This window comes from Ambystoma mexicanum, chromosome 11, assembly GCF_040938575.1.
Source record: "Ambystoma mexicanum isolate Mex_15411 chromosome 11, UKY_AmexF1_1, whole genome shotgun sequence".
Lineage (NCBI taxonomy): Eukaryota > Metazoa > Chordata > Amphibia > Caudata > Ambystomatidae > Ambystoma > Ambystoma mexicanum.
This window is the reverse complement of record NC_090934.1, coordinates 333,952,472-333,968,835: the sequence shown is the minus strand read 5'-3', so window position 1 is coordinate 333,968,835 and position 16,364 is coordinate 333,952,472.

The following is a 16,364-nucleotide window of genomic DNA, read 5'->3' as shown; positions in this document are numbered from 1 at the left end:
TGGACACTTGCTGTGCTCTGGCCCATACATCGGGCTTCCAGACTCCTAATCTCCCATATTACCGGCAGCTCTGGGCAATAAGGCTAAATTAAAAGTTTAAGAAACTAGCATAGTCTTACCAGTGAGTGCACATTTCTCATTATCTCCTATCATTGATTCCAGTCGAAGCCCCTTGTGCTTTTCCTCTCATGTGCCCTACACACTCAACAAATCTGGAGACCGGCTTTGAAAACAAAGTCTTAATATGCAAATAAAATTGTGACTTTTTTTATTTAATGGTGACGCACGCATTCCATAGCATAACGTGCCACATTCGGGCACGGGGATGTGCGCAGGATCACACAGAGCACTGTACCGTTTCGGTGGATGGCCTGCTCCGTTTTACTCAATATCCCATTGAGGTTTATTGGCATCAGCCAATGCTTAAGCTTCATCACTCTCAAAGCTTGTCAACTGCATCTCACTGACGAGACCCAAACAGAAACATACACGCCTGTGATTGTGCAATCGACAAAGTCACGTATAAATGGAAGCAGCCTTTAGAGTCTGTCAGTCTTTGTGAAATGTTGTTGAAACGGCTACAGCTAAACTGTGGGTGTTTTTTAATACATTTTTGCATACATACAATTTCTTCTCGTGAGTTGATTTTTGGGGTGAAACCCCCTTTGTTCAGGACCGCAGGGCAGGTGTACGGTGTGCACCCTTTCCACTGGTCAGAGAATATGCGAATAGGCGAAGCAGGGCGCCCTTCTAATGCCAGGCCACCATCCAGGCATGCACCACCCCTCGAGGACACGGGTTTATTTCCCCGTTTATTTCGGTAATCATCGCTTTTTAAAGGATGAAATTGTTATAATTTTTCTCTGGGCTTGGCGGGTTCAAGTGCTTAAAAGGGCAGCTTTCTCTGGCTGCTTCCACCGTGGATCTAATGGTAATCTAAATTAGTTATTGGAAATAATTACCGACGCTTTATTGTGCCAAGCTTAGCAGAGCCCTGGAGAGCAGTCACGCGCAGACGGTGCCATGCAGCTAAAGCTTTGATGCTCCATTAATATTCAAGGAGTCTCCTTTCTTTCCTCCTTTTTAGGCAACGGGGTTTAGATGCTGTGTTTGTTCACGTGTCTGAATGTGGCTTTGTGCCTACGTGTGATGCTTGTGTTTTAGGTTGTGTGAGTGAGTGATTCCTTGTGTGTTGCTTGAGTGGGGTTGTGTGCTTTGTTTGTGTGAGTGTGCGCATTGGGTATAAACATATGTGTATGTGAGTGCATACATGTCTGTTGTTATATGGGGTTGTGCGTGTGGAGTTTTGTGTAAATGTTCGTGGTAACATTGTTATGTGGCAGTGTGTTGGTTTGTACACAGATTGTGTACTCATTTCTGTTATGTGTGTGTGTGTGTGTGTGTGTGTGTGTATGTGTGTGTTTCCTTGGTCATGTGTCATTGTGCCATTGCATGTGTTTTATGTCTCATTATGTGCGTGTGTGTGTGGTTCTGTGTTGATTTGTGCATGTGGTTTCTGTGTGAGCATATCCCTATTAGTGTGTCTGTGTTTCTGCGAGGTTGTGCATTTGTTTTTTTGTAAATGTGTGTATATGTGTGTGTGTTTTAGTTTATGTGCACTTGTCTGTGTATATGTGTGTGTGTTTTAGTTTGAGTATGTTTGTTCAGACGTTTTGCACATGTGTTTGTGTATGCATGCGTGTGGTTTGGTGTAAGCATGCTGTTTTATGTATGTGTGTGTCTATGTACGTGTAGTGTTAGAGTGGATCAGTGGTCATTTTGATGTATTTGTGTAGTTTTGGTATTCTTTGTGTTTATGTAACTGTGTATGTATTGCCCATTACACTTGCTCATGTGTCTCTGTAGACCTCACGGGGTACCGCCTGGAGTCTAAGTCAGCTGCTGTATATGATAGCAATTCTGTAATATTCAGTATAACGGCACTCTTCTCCTCCATGGAACACTTAAGCTATCGCCCCCACGTCTGGAGGTGGACACGGTCAGTGATGGCTGGCCAGCATGAGCCTAAGGCAGATGCAAGCGAAGCTAGGGCCTCACTGAGGATTCATTGCTGTTAACAAGGGGGTGCAAGCTATTTTCACCCCAGGACCTTTCCCAGCACTTCTAATCGTTTTTTTAAAGAAAATTGTGCCTGCAACTTTTGGGGTGGACACTTTCCCTTAAAAAATGGAACATCCACAGATTAGAACTAACATACAGAATAATGGCTGGGGTTGTTTACATTTGTGACCGGATCACTGCTCGCTAATAGCAGAGCATGGTTGGGTATAGTGCTTAGAAGCCATTGCTCTCCCCTTTACTATTTCTGGACATTAGTCATGTGTCACACTCCCTAAATTAGAAAGTGGAGGCACGCACACCTTGTTTTGTGTAATGAGGACTCACGCAGTATCAGGCTGATGAGGCACATCAAGGCAGAAACACGTCTGGGGTTGCTTGTCCTCCGGTGCAGAGGGGAGGTGGCCTAACAGTTTAGGTTGTAGCACTTTCACTGGTGCCAGGATAAAGCTGCTTCAGCAATATCTGGCCAGTTCTGTAATGGTGGGCTAAAGAGACAATCCTTTGAACGGTTGCCCATAGCAGAGCCATTGTTAAGATTAACTAAAACGTCCTTTCTTTCCATTCTTTGCTTATTTGTTTTGGTTTCTCTCCCTTACCTTCTTTGCAATTTAAACTTCATTCTGCTGTTCTCGTAAACCTGCACGTTGGGATACACGAGCTAATAAACAGGATTAGGGCTGGATGGTCAGAGACACAATGTGTGCCAATGGCTGCCAGGTTAAGGCTACTTTGAATGTCACTGCGGAAGGGTCATAGGGCACCGGGCGAGAGCTCCTCTGATGCTGCTACAGACAGCCCTGCTCACTGTGAAGGGTTTTCCAGGATCCGGCAAAAAGAGTCTCCGAAGATCTTAGCTCCAGAAAATCTACTTGTATCCCATTAGTGTCGTCAGTCTGCCTTTGATGCCCAACCCTGGGGTTCAAGCTCGGGTTATCAGGACCAAAGGCGAGTGACTTACCCACTAGACTACTGGAACGTTTGACAAGAACACGTGTGAATATTCCTTTAGTGCTGTACTCTGCAGAAAATATTCAAGAACAGCTTTGTAAATTTAAAAGATGGGCACATTTTCTAATTTTCTTGCAACGTTGTAAGGAACACTCCTTCTTTCTTTAAGAATGTATTAATTATTCTCCTGAAATGTAAAGGATTATTTATTGGGGAAAGAGTACCCCTCCTTAATTTACTTCCCCCGGTTGCCTACTACCCGCCACACACAGCCTACACCCGCCCGTGGGTGGTGGGTTCCCACAGTTAATAATTTCCATTTCCAGCATTGGCTAAAGAAATTGATGCAGGACAGCTTTTCACGGTTTATTTTGGTTAATGTTTTGGATGAACCTGTTTTCCAGCAGTTTCATTTTCAGTTTTCCTCTTTGATTATTATAGTTATTTTGGTATTTATTGAGCGAGAATCTTTCTTCGGGAAGCAACGGAATGCTTCAATCATAGAGGGAAGAACACATTGAGGAAAGCAGAGAAAAACGGAATGGAGAGCTAATAAGGGACAGTGAGGGCGGGCAATTGGCAGTAAGGGATCTACAAGCAACTAGCGGATGAAACAGTAGGGAGCAGATCAGAGTCTCAGGTAGGGTGGGGAGTGGAGGGTATCTGGACCTAGGCGTTAGGGAGTAGTCATTCCTTGAAGAGGAAGGCCTTTAGCTCTTTCCTCAACAGTAGGAGCGATGGGGCGGGTCTGATGTTGACGGAAGGAGGTTCCAGAATCTTGGAACATAGATCGAGAAGGCCTGTCTTTTGGTTCGTTCCTTCCGGCAGTGTCAGAGTTCAAGTCTGCACATATCCTCTTTTGTCAAAATATTATCATTGAGGTGGATTTGTTTAATTGACGTAATTCCTGAGAGAAGGAGGTTTCCAGCACAGTTGTATTGTTCACATCATTACTTATTATTTTATTATTCGAAATATCATTTGTGTTTTTTCAAAGCTTCTCTTTCAGTGACAAAGTGGGTTCCGGGGGCTCTTGAGAAACCAAGAGCAGTAGCAGTGTCCCTACATTGGAAACTAGGAGGTTTCAACTTTTTCTGGCTTTGCCTAACATCTTGCAATGCTCTTCCAGTGGGTTTACGCCCGTGAAAATCCCTTAAACTGTTTCCTAAGGGTCTTAAAAAGTGGTTGTTAGATGTGAGATTAGCTGATTTCCCATTTGTTTGGTTTTATTTCCTTTTAACACTATACTCTTACTCTAGCTGTAGTTTTATTTTGTTTATTTTATGTTTATTTTATGTTTTATAAAAGCCAACAGTGCTGCATTTATCTCTGGCAATTCAGTCTACAGAAAAATATTAAATAACTACATATGTAAATAGTGAAAGGTCAGAAAGGTGAGACAGATTTTTCCTCAAAATAAAAGTGTAATTTTTACCTGTTTTTCAAGAAAACATGAGCAAACTCTTACATGTGATGCTTTATAAATGTAAGAAAAAATGGTAAGAAAGGAAGGACAAACGGAAGCAATAATGAAAAAGAAGGAAACAAGCAGGCACGAGAGGGTAATGAAGGAAGGGAGCAGGAAGAAAGAACAACAAGGTTGGCAGATAAAAAGAAGGAAGAGGGAGGTAAGAAAATCCAGGGCGCTGGTGTGGGCGAGGAAGGGGAGGAACGCATAGGAAGAGAGGAAGGAATACGAGACCATAGGTGTGGGGAGGGGGAAAAGATCTTCAGTGGTGGCTGTCCACATTATTGTACGCTTTGAACGATACATTTGCAGATTGAATTTTTAAATTAGAAGCCTATCAAGAAATGAAAGGCCGAGCGTTCCCGGGGATCGTTGTGAATTATACGTGCCACGCTCAGCATTATGCACCCAGTGGGCGGCGACTGAAAGCCCTCCCGACGTGTCGGCGACGTGAGGAAAGTGATCACGTGCGCTGGAAGAATCGATGTCCGTGTGTTTGCACTCGGCCCTTGCACGGACTGATAAGATCCCGGTTCATATTCAGGGCCTGGGCTTCTTCGCCCTGCAGAGCACCAAGCTAGGAAAACATCATAAACCTGAGACACAACAGTCCGAGGCTAATCATGGGACTTACAAGTGCCTGCCCTTTGGGGATATCTGCAATGAGCGCTTTTATAATTGGGTAATGACATGTAACTTACCTGCAAAAAAAACTTGGCCAAAGGAACATGTCTAAAAACATGAATTAGATTTCTAACGACCTGGGCCAATGCCATGTTTCTTATACCCTGAAGCTGGAGCTCTGCTACGCATGAAACCAGTGATTAGCGCTGGGCATGTTCTAACCAGCGGCGGCGCAGCTGCTCCCAGGATGGAAATGGCCAGGTGAATCCTCTGGGGTCCTCCGCCTCTTATGGGCTAAGGCCAGGCAGGCCTCTGGCGGGCGCTCGTTCTACAGCAACCTTCTTTCCCCTCATGCACAGGGCTGAAGGTGGAACAATATCGGGCCCCCTGGGGGGACTAGGGGTGGGTCAGGTGCTGAGGGGTAATCTCACCGGGGAGAACGACGCACAGAGCAGGCAACTCTACAAGAGGTAAACACATTTCTGCGCCCCACAAGCGCCACCAGAAAAAACACAGAACACAGCCCGCTCTAGATTTCATACCAAAGTTACCACAAAAAAGTACAAAGCATAGCCTTAGGTATATATAGGTTCAGTTTCTTAGCAAAGATGAGGACATGGAAAATCTGGGTTTCCAGAGGCAAAGTAGAAATCTGGGTTTGTACAGTGTGGTCAGTGCTTGGCGTGACCATGCTCACACAATAAGGCACCATTGCAGGCCCAACAAGTGTTGGGAGCAAGCATCCAACCTCCCTAGACTTAAGGATGTTCTCTTGAGTGTAAAAATACAGGACTATGTAAGTGGCAGGCCAGCAGGTCACGAAGATGCTATTAAACCCTCAGAATTACACAAGTGAGGGTTTGCTGAACGTGCTCAATGCTTGACGTTTTTTCTGGGAATATTTCTGGGAATATTCAGTATTTTGACTAACGTTTTGGATCAGACGTGTTTCCCAGCAGTTTCATTTTCAGTTCTGCTCTTATATTATTATTGTTATTTTGGTATTTATTGAGCGCTGACCTAGCTCCGGGAAGCAACAGAGCGCTTTACAGTCATGGGGGAAGAACACAGTGAGGACAGCAGAGAAAAGGGGACTGGGGAGCTAACAAGGGACGACGAGGGCAGGGCAATCGGCAGTAAGGGATCTACAAGCAACTAGGGGATGAGACAGCGGAGAGCAGATCGCAGAGTCTCAGGTAGGGTGGGGAGTGGAGGGTATGTGGACCTAGGTGTAAGGGAAGAGCCATTCTTTCACGAGGAAGGTCTTGAGCTCTTTCCCGGAGAATAGAAGTGATGACAAGTCTGATGTTGACAGGGAGGAGGTTCCAGACTCTTGGAGCGTAGACCGAGAAGGTTTCCTAAGGGTCTTAAATAGTGGTTGTTTACCTCTGATTTTTTCTAATGTCACATGAAAAAAAGAAAGATGTCTAATTTTGTGTAAACCCCTGGTCTCTGCACACGCATGTGAGAGATGAGCTGTTTTACCATTTTCTTTCTTACTTTTGATATTAGAAAACCATATACCTTTTAAAATGATAACACTGTATAAGCGACAGGCCAGCAGGCCATGCAGATTCTATAACTTAGGGACTGTGGAAAGTATATAGCATTAAACCCACACCGCTTTGCAGCTGTTGCCATTTCATGGCCATGTATTACCATTATGGCAGTGCCTGGCAAATGCTTATTCCATGCCTACTCAAAAGCCAATACTATTGCATTTGCCAATGCTTGCATAAGACAGTGTAATGATGGCTGAAGTAATGAGAGTGCTGCATAAAGGATAGCACTGTTGTTAATAGAGCAGCACTTCTCTTGTTTTTAGTAACGCTTGAATAACATGTATGTCACACGGAAGCATTTGTTTATAATACACTAAAAACATAGCATCAGTATTTAGAGTACCAAAACCCTTTAGTATACAGCGGTCTAAGAGTGTATGTGAACATATTCCACCACAAGGAACTGAATATGTGTTTCTTTAATCCATGTGATTCTCGTAAAAAAAGGACCCCGTCCTTTTACTTTGTACGTTCTCCTCTGGCTGCTATCGTTCAACCATGACTTAAAATGAACTAGCCCCACAGAAGGGGCGCCATCCATTTCTGAAGGTCTATGGGCTCACACCAATCCAAGGGCCAGGGTTGCTGGTTAGCTTTGGCTATTAAGTGGTACTGAAACTCTACCTGTAAACCAACCTGTTGCATTGGAGTACAGCTAGGAAGGAGATGGGCTCTGAGGACGGACACACAGCTTGTGGGTGCTGTTTGGCTATTCACCCACCCATGCAAAACCCTTTTGCCATTCCTACACATTACCACCTCCTCCCTGCCTAATCCACATCCTCATGGGATCTCTTTGAGCTAGTTTTATCAAGCAGTAAAATCAAACTTAGGCCTTCCAGTTTGATTTCTAAACAGTCTTCTGCTACATGTCTTAATTGCAGCTGTAAATGTGTTACTGGTGCAATAAACATGCTTTAACCAAGTGTACCTTCATCCACTTTATGTATAACTACTATGTGTGCCTTGCACTGAATGCCTGTTAAAACAAACATTGGCAACGCAAACAGTTTTGACTTGTGTAAAGGTATTAGAAAGCAATTTTCTAGGCACTGCTATCATATTCCCAGGTACTCAATCGATTTTTCAGTTACCATCTCATTGCCAGGTGGTACCATTATGCCTGTGTCTAGTAAATGCCAACACCCTGCCTACACAAATGCAAAAACTGTTGACTTGGTCCATGCTTGCTTTAGTTTGTATACTAGATGTGAAGCAGCATTTTGTCGGCTGAGGTCAAGTAACCTACGTTTACCGGATGTCCCACCACAAAGGTGCTCAGCGCAGACATGAAAGCGAAGACTTAGGGGGTCATTACGACCTGGGAGGTAGCCTTGCCGCGATTTACGGCATGGCTACCCCCATTCGGGGTACCGGGTCCGGGTTCCTGGAATGAGGAAATACTGGGCCATTCCGAAATTGGAGGGTCCGGTATTTCCCCATTCCAGGAACCCATCCCCATTCCCATTCGAGCCCCAATAGGGCTCAATGGGAATGGAGAGCATGCTAACAACGGGCCCGTTAATGACGGGCCCGTTGTTAGCATGCTGGACAGCTCGCGGGACCCGCTAAGTACGTCTGGTGAAACCAGGCGTCCTTAGTGGGTCCCGCGAGCGTAACTCGTAATGAGGTGGTAGGGGGTTAACGGGGCCGGCAGCTCTACCGGCCCCGTTAACCCTCTACCGCCAGGGTCGTAATGACCCCCATAGTTTATCTCCTACAATCTTTTTTAACTGTTTCACTTTCCAGTATGTCTTTCAAACGACTGAGAAAACATACATGCATGTAATCATGTAATCATTTAACAACAAACAACATGGGCAGATACTGATTTCATTCACCTGCAGTGGTTGTCAGATGTATTGAGATGTCTCCATAGGTCCTCTTTTTTTGGATCCTGGAATTTGCCTGCCTGCATGAACGAAGGAGAGTCTTTCCTCAGTAAAATGGCCACAAGGGTTTGTCAAGGCCTTTCTTAATGCAAGATGCCCTGCAGAAAGATGTCCACCTTCAAATGCTAAAATGGGGCTTTGGTGCAGAAAAAAACGCTATGGAAGTCCTGTTTCTTCGTTATTCACCTAATGTCACTGAAGCGTTCTTGCATGCTGCTGTGGGCAATGATGCAATTGGCACCTGCCACAGGGCCTGGTGCTACTGGCAGACTGTGTGGAGAGCCAAAAGGAGGGGAGAAATAAGCCCATTCCAGGATCGCCACCGGCACTAGTTTCTTTGGCGTTGCTGCCTGGCAGAGATTGAATGGAAATGATGCATAAAAGCCTGCATTGCCACCCTAACTGCAGAGGACTGTCCAGTTACCAGCCCCTGATCCAACATCTTGGCATCAAGGTGTTGGTTATTTGCCCAAACTGTTTCTGTTCTGCAGGGGTGTTGCTAGGTCTGGAATAGGTCCGGGGCTACGTTAATGTCGAGACTGTAGGGACTCGGGGCTAGCTAGCCTTTTGGTTGTAGCTCCTGGGCTTATATCTGTGGCTACAACCAAAAGACCTGGGGCTATAGCCCCCCCCCACCCTAGCAACGCCTCTGCTGTCCTGCCCAGGAACTGAGCTATTTATATAAATGAGACAGCTGAACCTTTTCTGTTACCATGGAACGTACAACCCCTCTGCTTTACTTTCAAACGCGAAGAACACTTCTGTTGAGAAGACGTCACCACCATATTAAGTGCGCTGTCATATCATTGGGGGACTGCGGTTGGACTCTGTAGTGATGTGTTCTTTTTGTCTACAGTTCCCCATGTTTTTGTTTTGAAAGGAAAGTAACCCAAAATCTGCACGGAAAAAATTATCCAAAAAGTCAAATAAGTACTGCACCTCTTTGCAAGGGAAAATAAGTTATATTACATGCAAAAAGGTGTCAGGTGTTCCTATAGAACCGAACTGACACAGAGCTCTCTATTGTTTCCAAAGGCTGATATCTTTTATAGGCTGATAAACCATAGTTAAAAATACTGTCAGGTACCAGAAGTAAGGCTCAGACACAAGGGTGGCATGTTTTTTGGCTATAGACTTTTATTGATCAAGAAAGGTTGGCAAAAATGTCTCTCTATCCCTAAATGTAAGAGGGATTCCCTGCCTCAAAAGAAATAATGAACACCGTCAGGATGTCTAACGTGAAAAGCAACTTCAGGCTCGCTTGGTTCACTCTCCTGCCAAACTCAGCATTATTTGTTTTAAAACTTGTTTTCATGCAGAGTCCCTGACTCCTTTACGTGCTCTACTTCAATTGGGTGCAGGATCCAGACTCGCAATGGCTGTCTACAATAGCCTGGTTCACTCTCCTGCCAAGCTAATGCTTCTTTCATCTTGCGTTTACTTTTCATGCATTTGTTTGCCATATATTCATTATTGCTTGGGGTAACCACTCCCCTGGTTTTCCATTTTTCTCTCACAGTGTTAGACCAAAATGTTTGGAACCCTTCTTCGGCCTGTTCTGTGTTTGTGTCAGCTTCCCCAGACCACCTGTTACTTCTCATACCTTCAGCCTCGGTTTGAGTCCTCTGGGCTGTACGATTCCTTCCTGAAGCTCCAGGGCCATCTTAATCACTTTTGGGGAACTGGGCACACACATCTTTGGGGCTCCCCTGCACCAAACCAAAGGAATGAAGTGACCAAGAATATCTGGTCGCCCCCCGCCCGTTCGCTGCGATCGTAACCCATAGGTGGATATGCTGCCTCACAACATTTGAAATGAGCAGGTTTACTCCATTTAAGTCTTCCTACCCTCTTCATTCTTACTCTAATCAGAATGATAAACAAGTAGCATTTGAAGGCCAACATTTTTATCAATGGCACCCAGGTAGGTATGCAGTCTGTGCATTAATGCAGAACTGTATATAAAAGGTGCACATAACCCAGAATAGACAGCAAACTCACATTAGCTGCGACACAGTTTGCAAAAGTGCTCAATAACGGACAGAGGAGACCAATTGGAAGGAAGGAGAAAGCTACATATATCATAGCATGGATAGTAGATGCAGATTAGAAGCTACCAGGAAGGTGTCTATATCCAGACACTGAGATTAGAAGTGGGACATGGTTTTCAAATAGTGTTGCCATTAGAGATCAAAGGAAAAACTGCCTGTGGTGTGCAATACATCAATACTCAGTGTTATAGTGATAGCAATTATAGTGGATGCAACACTATAGCCAGTGAAACCATGAATGAGTCTTTTTTGAAGATCATACCCTGAGAAGGAAATCTCTCTGAAGGGCTGACAATTTTGAAAAGTTTAGGGACTGGCAATTTTGAGAGAATATTATTGAAGGCCGTTACGCTAAATGTGAATGATTCTAGCTTCATTCTCTCCATCATCAAAGGAAGTATATAATTACCAGAATACCAATTGATGTGATTTAACAGATTTAATGTGGGTTTGTCTTTTGTATTGTAAAGCATTAAATACTTCCAAAACACTGGCTTGTGAAATTGTCATTTATAAACTTGCAGAAAAACCTTTGACTTTTACAAAAAAGCACATTGCTTTTGTGTCACATGAGCAGACCTTGAAATATGCTTTCCTGAGGCCTGTAACATCTGGTCCGCTTTCTTCTATATACCACCCCTTCCAGTCAAATGGCCTAAATAAGAAGAAAGATCAAGTAATGGTCTAAACGATGCCACCATCATGTGAGAAGGCAATCCTCACAGAAGACAGCACAGTAATGTAAGAGATATTAGATGATTTGATCAGGATCATTGTATCGCCTGCTTGCAAAACCAGGATGTCAGCATGAACACTTTGGTTCCAAATTCTTGAATTTGGATACATATTCACCTCTTGGACTAACAGTTTATGCTCATCATTGCAGATGATTGCCCAGGTTTTTCAATACCCATTTGAACAAGCCAATTTCTAGACCTTCACCATACGGAAGATATGTTAGTTTTTATAGCAACCTCTATCTGGTGCAGGTACATTGCTGATAATAGCACCTGTTGTGTTGCAAAACCAAGTAAATATGCCGGCAGGTTTATACACTTCAGACATAGAATAGGCTAAGCCATTCTTACTGGAATGTGCTATTCTAATTGTGCATATGAACACATATCTCTGCGATGAGTGCTTAACACACTGATCTAACTCCTGCACCATTGTGGGGCTCAATTTATAAATATGCATTTCAACTTTGGATGTTGCACCTGACCAACATAAGGAAATAATGCTACAGGACTTGTGCCGTAAGGAACACACAAACTATGTATACCACAGTGAACATAGAATACATTACATGATAAATTGATCAAGGCAGAACGTACTTGTCAGAACAGACAGGCAATAGGTTTAGAGCCTCAGCAGCATCCCATAAAATATCCTGACATGTGCTATTTAAGTCTGGTGAACAATAGAATATTACTTCTTAAGATCAGGCAGCCTTGTGGGCCCCCCCTCCAAGGTGGGGGCCAATGGCAAGTGCCGCTTTTGCACTCCCATAAAAACGCCTCTGTGAAGCTCTGGTAACCGTTGGGCTTGTTTTCGCTTTGGTTTCTCAATCAGAGCGTTCCACGTCCTTCTTGCGGTCGGCTCTCATCTTGGCATTGTTGTTGAAATGATAAAGTGCTCCCGTATCTATTCGGTAAGTGAGCTTCATGGTAGCTAGCTTTTGGGCTACGTTGCTTCTGTCTCCTTCCCCAGCAGACTGTGTTTCATCCCTGTGTGGGTCTCGCATCTCCGACTTCCGCTCTCCAGCTGATAACTTTGTTTCTCCGGTCAAAGCTACCCCTTTGTCTCTCAGCTGTTCTACATTTAAACTCCCACATTAGGAAATTGAGTTCCTTTGAACCAATCCAATCTGTTGAGGAATTAGACTGCTCACTTTAGTTAACCCAAGTGATCTTCATCCTCACTGTCCTCTTCCTCGTCTCAGTAACGATGTAACAGGTCAACTTCAATATTGTTTACCTTTTTGCTCTGCATAACTGAACTAGTTGGATTGGTTTCACAGAACAACATCTGAGTCTTATCAGGGCAAATTGGAGGTAATTATAACTCCTGAAAAGGAGGTGTACCATGTCTCCTGAAGATGAACGTCCCTAGTCCTATACAAGGTGATCCTCCCGCTGTGCACCGGCCCCGGGGGGATTTTGTCCTGCGGTTGGTACACCAGAGAATGGCATCAAATGGAAAAATTGCCTCAATAGTGTGGGACTTTATCTTCTCAATGGCACCAATGAATCGGAAAAAGGTCACTATATTACCTGGAACAGTGGAAGGCGTTGATCAGCTTTGTTCTATCTTTATATAGACCAGTATTTGTTGTCTATTGCTAGTGATTGTGAAATAATCCATACACGCTGGAATGACCACTGTTTGTTGCGAGTTGCATTTAGGTGCTTGCATAAAAAGGAAAGATCATATTATTGTGAAAACATTGAGTTGAATTGTGGCAACGGCAAAATAGTGCGGAATCAAAATAGAACAGACAAGGTGAATAGTGCTATACGGGGGGTTGCTGAAAAGTCAAGTTATAAATGGAAGCTACAAAACTTTACTTGAGACAACTTCTCTGATTTTGTGTGTGATACCATCAGGTCAGATGTGGGTAATGAAAATAGTAAAGGGAAAGCGAAAATCCATGCCCGCAACAAATCCCACACGTATAACGAGATAGTTTCCACAAAAAAAAGGGAGATGAGACAAGCCATTCAGAGAATATAGAAGGAAGGGGCAATGAGTTCTGATCCTGTCACTAGTATTAAGAAGGTAAAACTAAAATACATAAACTGGATAAGAAATCATTGCGCTCAGCTGGCACAGGTTGACTCAGAAGTAATGTTGAGGTACCTACAAAATAAGGATTCCCGTTCATTCTGAGCAAGAATGAATGACCAAAAACAGGGATTTGGGGAAAATTAAATCAACTCGGTATCTGAGGCAGACTGGGTGGCCCACTTTAGTCAACTGTATGGAGCTTTGAGATCTGAAATTAATCCACTCAGATCCAAAGTAGTGGAACAGATTGAATGGGTAGGGTCCATGGATTTTGAAATTTAAGATGTTTTAGAAGTTATTAATAAAGCCGGGAACTCAAGGGTACCAGGGCCCAATAAAACATATAACAGGCTATTTAAAGGTTCACCAGAGAAATGGGCTGGAATTGTGAAGATTTCGTTTGATAACATCATGAGGACGGGCTACTTTCCTCCAACCTGGAGTACTGCTTACATAATCCCAATCTTTTAAAACGGCAGCAGAAGTATACCAACAAATTACCGCCCAATCTCAATTTTGGATTCGGACAGTAACATTTTTGCCAGTTTAATATTGAAACATCTGCAAAACTGGGTGAGCAATTGTTCTTTGATTCCTCCTCCTCAAACGGGTTTTCACAAATTTCACATTATCAATCTCAATGGAATTCTCTTAAGCAGACTACAGTACTTTGGAAATCGGGGAAGGTATCCTGTCATTCATGTTGCGGTGCTGGATCCCTCAAATGCTTTTGTTAGTGTTGTAAGAACAAACCTTTGGGAGAAGCTAATGAAATGGGGTTTGCCATGGGGGTTGCTAAACCTAATAAAAAAGTTGCATGAGGACTGAATCAGGACGGATCCCTAACAGAAAGGATCGACACAGTGAATGGCCTCTGACAGCGATGCATTTTGGCACCCTGGCTTTTCAATTTATATACATAAGTAGTTGGGAAAAAGCTTAAAGCAGTCTCACTGGCACCTGCGAAAATAGGGAACTTGGCAAATTCCTGAATGGAATATGCCAATGATTTTATCCTAATAGATTATGCCCAAACAGGTTTGCGGAGGCTCCTACATACATTTGAGGAAATTGCCAGAGACAATAATTTAGCTATTCATCCTAAAACAACGCAGATTATGTCTCTGGTAACCTGGTAAGAAAGAAACGGAAGACGCAGTTCCAATGTTCAATCAATGGCACTGCATTGAACCAGTTTTCCTCGGTTATATATCAGGCTTCCCTATTCTCCAAATAGACTACATCTTAAAAAACATCTGAGAGAAAAATTAGACTTTTAAATCCCTCAGATGAGACGTATTAAGAGCGAATATTGCCGATTTTCATTACTACCTGGTATTCACTTCTACGAGGGTAAAATCAGCCCTAAATGACTCTACAGGATTGACTCCTGGATGATTGGCACTTGAGGGCCTTGTTACCCTAGAAGGTGTAATCTGGAGGAACATATTAGGTACTTCTAACTCTGTCCCTGCAGCATCCATCTGACATGAATTTGGCCTCCCCTCTTTAAAAGCTTGAGGTCAATGACAAATCTTGTCCCTTCATGGGAGGTTTCTTGATCCCCCAGCCAGCACTATGTACCATGCAATTGCAGAGGAAATGAAGACTGGGGCCGTGCCCATTCTGAATGACTTCACTAAATGCTGCAAAACCATACTGACACAAAATAACCTCTCAAGGGAGGATTTGGTCAGGGATCCAGTCAGGTCTAAAAGAAAACTGTTGAACTGTGATTGGTGCAATAACACTGAAAAATTGCATGAATATGTGTCCCTAAAACAGCTTAGGGAAGATCACTAAAGTAGAGGCAAGCCGGCTCCTTATATACTGACGTTTGCTAGCAAAACAATTAGAGATGACTTCATTAGATTTCGATCAGATTAATTACTGACTAAAGAGGTCCAAAGGAAAATTGTTAAACTAGAAAATGCTCAATGGAGATTCTGTTTTAGGGAAGGTTTAGTGGAAACATTGAAGCACTTGGTTGTTGAGTGCCTGAATTTGAGATCTGTGAGGTATTTGCACTTTAAGAAGATTTTTGATGCCCACAGCAATATAGAGTGTGATATTTTCTGTAGAAAATGTATCTCTGGTCAACAAACAAATCTAGTGGTTGAACTTTTTGGACAGCCTGAATTTAAGTGAAGGATGAGAAACAATATAACGGGATATTGTATTGAAATTGATTTTGTCTTTTACTGTGCACAGTTTTCCCACACCTTTATACTGAATTTAACTGAATTATCCTATGCACTTCTTTTTTCAATGTATCAATTTTTGTCAGGGTTTAAAATACTATGATTAATAAAATGTATGTGGTTGATTTTATTGCGTTTTTATGTTTTTCAAGGAAAATTAACGTGATTGTGATTTTATGAATTGTATGTATTGATATTCAGAACAAGTGTGTTTTAATTGTTTAAAAAAACTATATAATATTGTGAAGGATGAATGCATTTTTAACCAATAAACAATAAAGAAAATATATGTTGTACTGCAGATGCACTGCCCTGGCACCATGGGAAAGGTTCCCCCCAGGGAAGAAGGGACAACATCCTCAGATTCATCACATAACACTTGTGTACGAGCGCACTATAAATAAAATATCATCTCATTTCATATCATATCATATCATATCATATCATATCATATCATATCATAATGAGATACGGCATCATTCCACAACCCACAATAGCTACCACCAATATAACATGCTAATGTCCCTCTATAGTCCCTGCACAAATTGGCCACATCTAATCTAAGCCCATTCCCCTATACACACGGTCCTCTACATTGTCTGTTGGAAATCCAGGTATTTGATTGGTGGCTTCCCCTTACTGATACACTCATAAATTAAGACCCTCACATGATGTGCACGCCTCCATTCCAGATGCAATCAAAGTAAACTGGAGAGGCCAATTCCGCTTTGCTGAGGCAATAGGCTTTC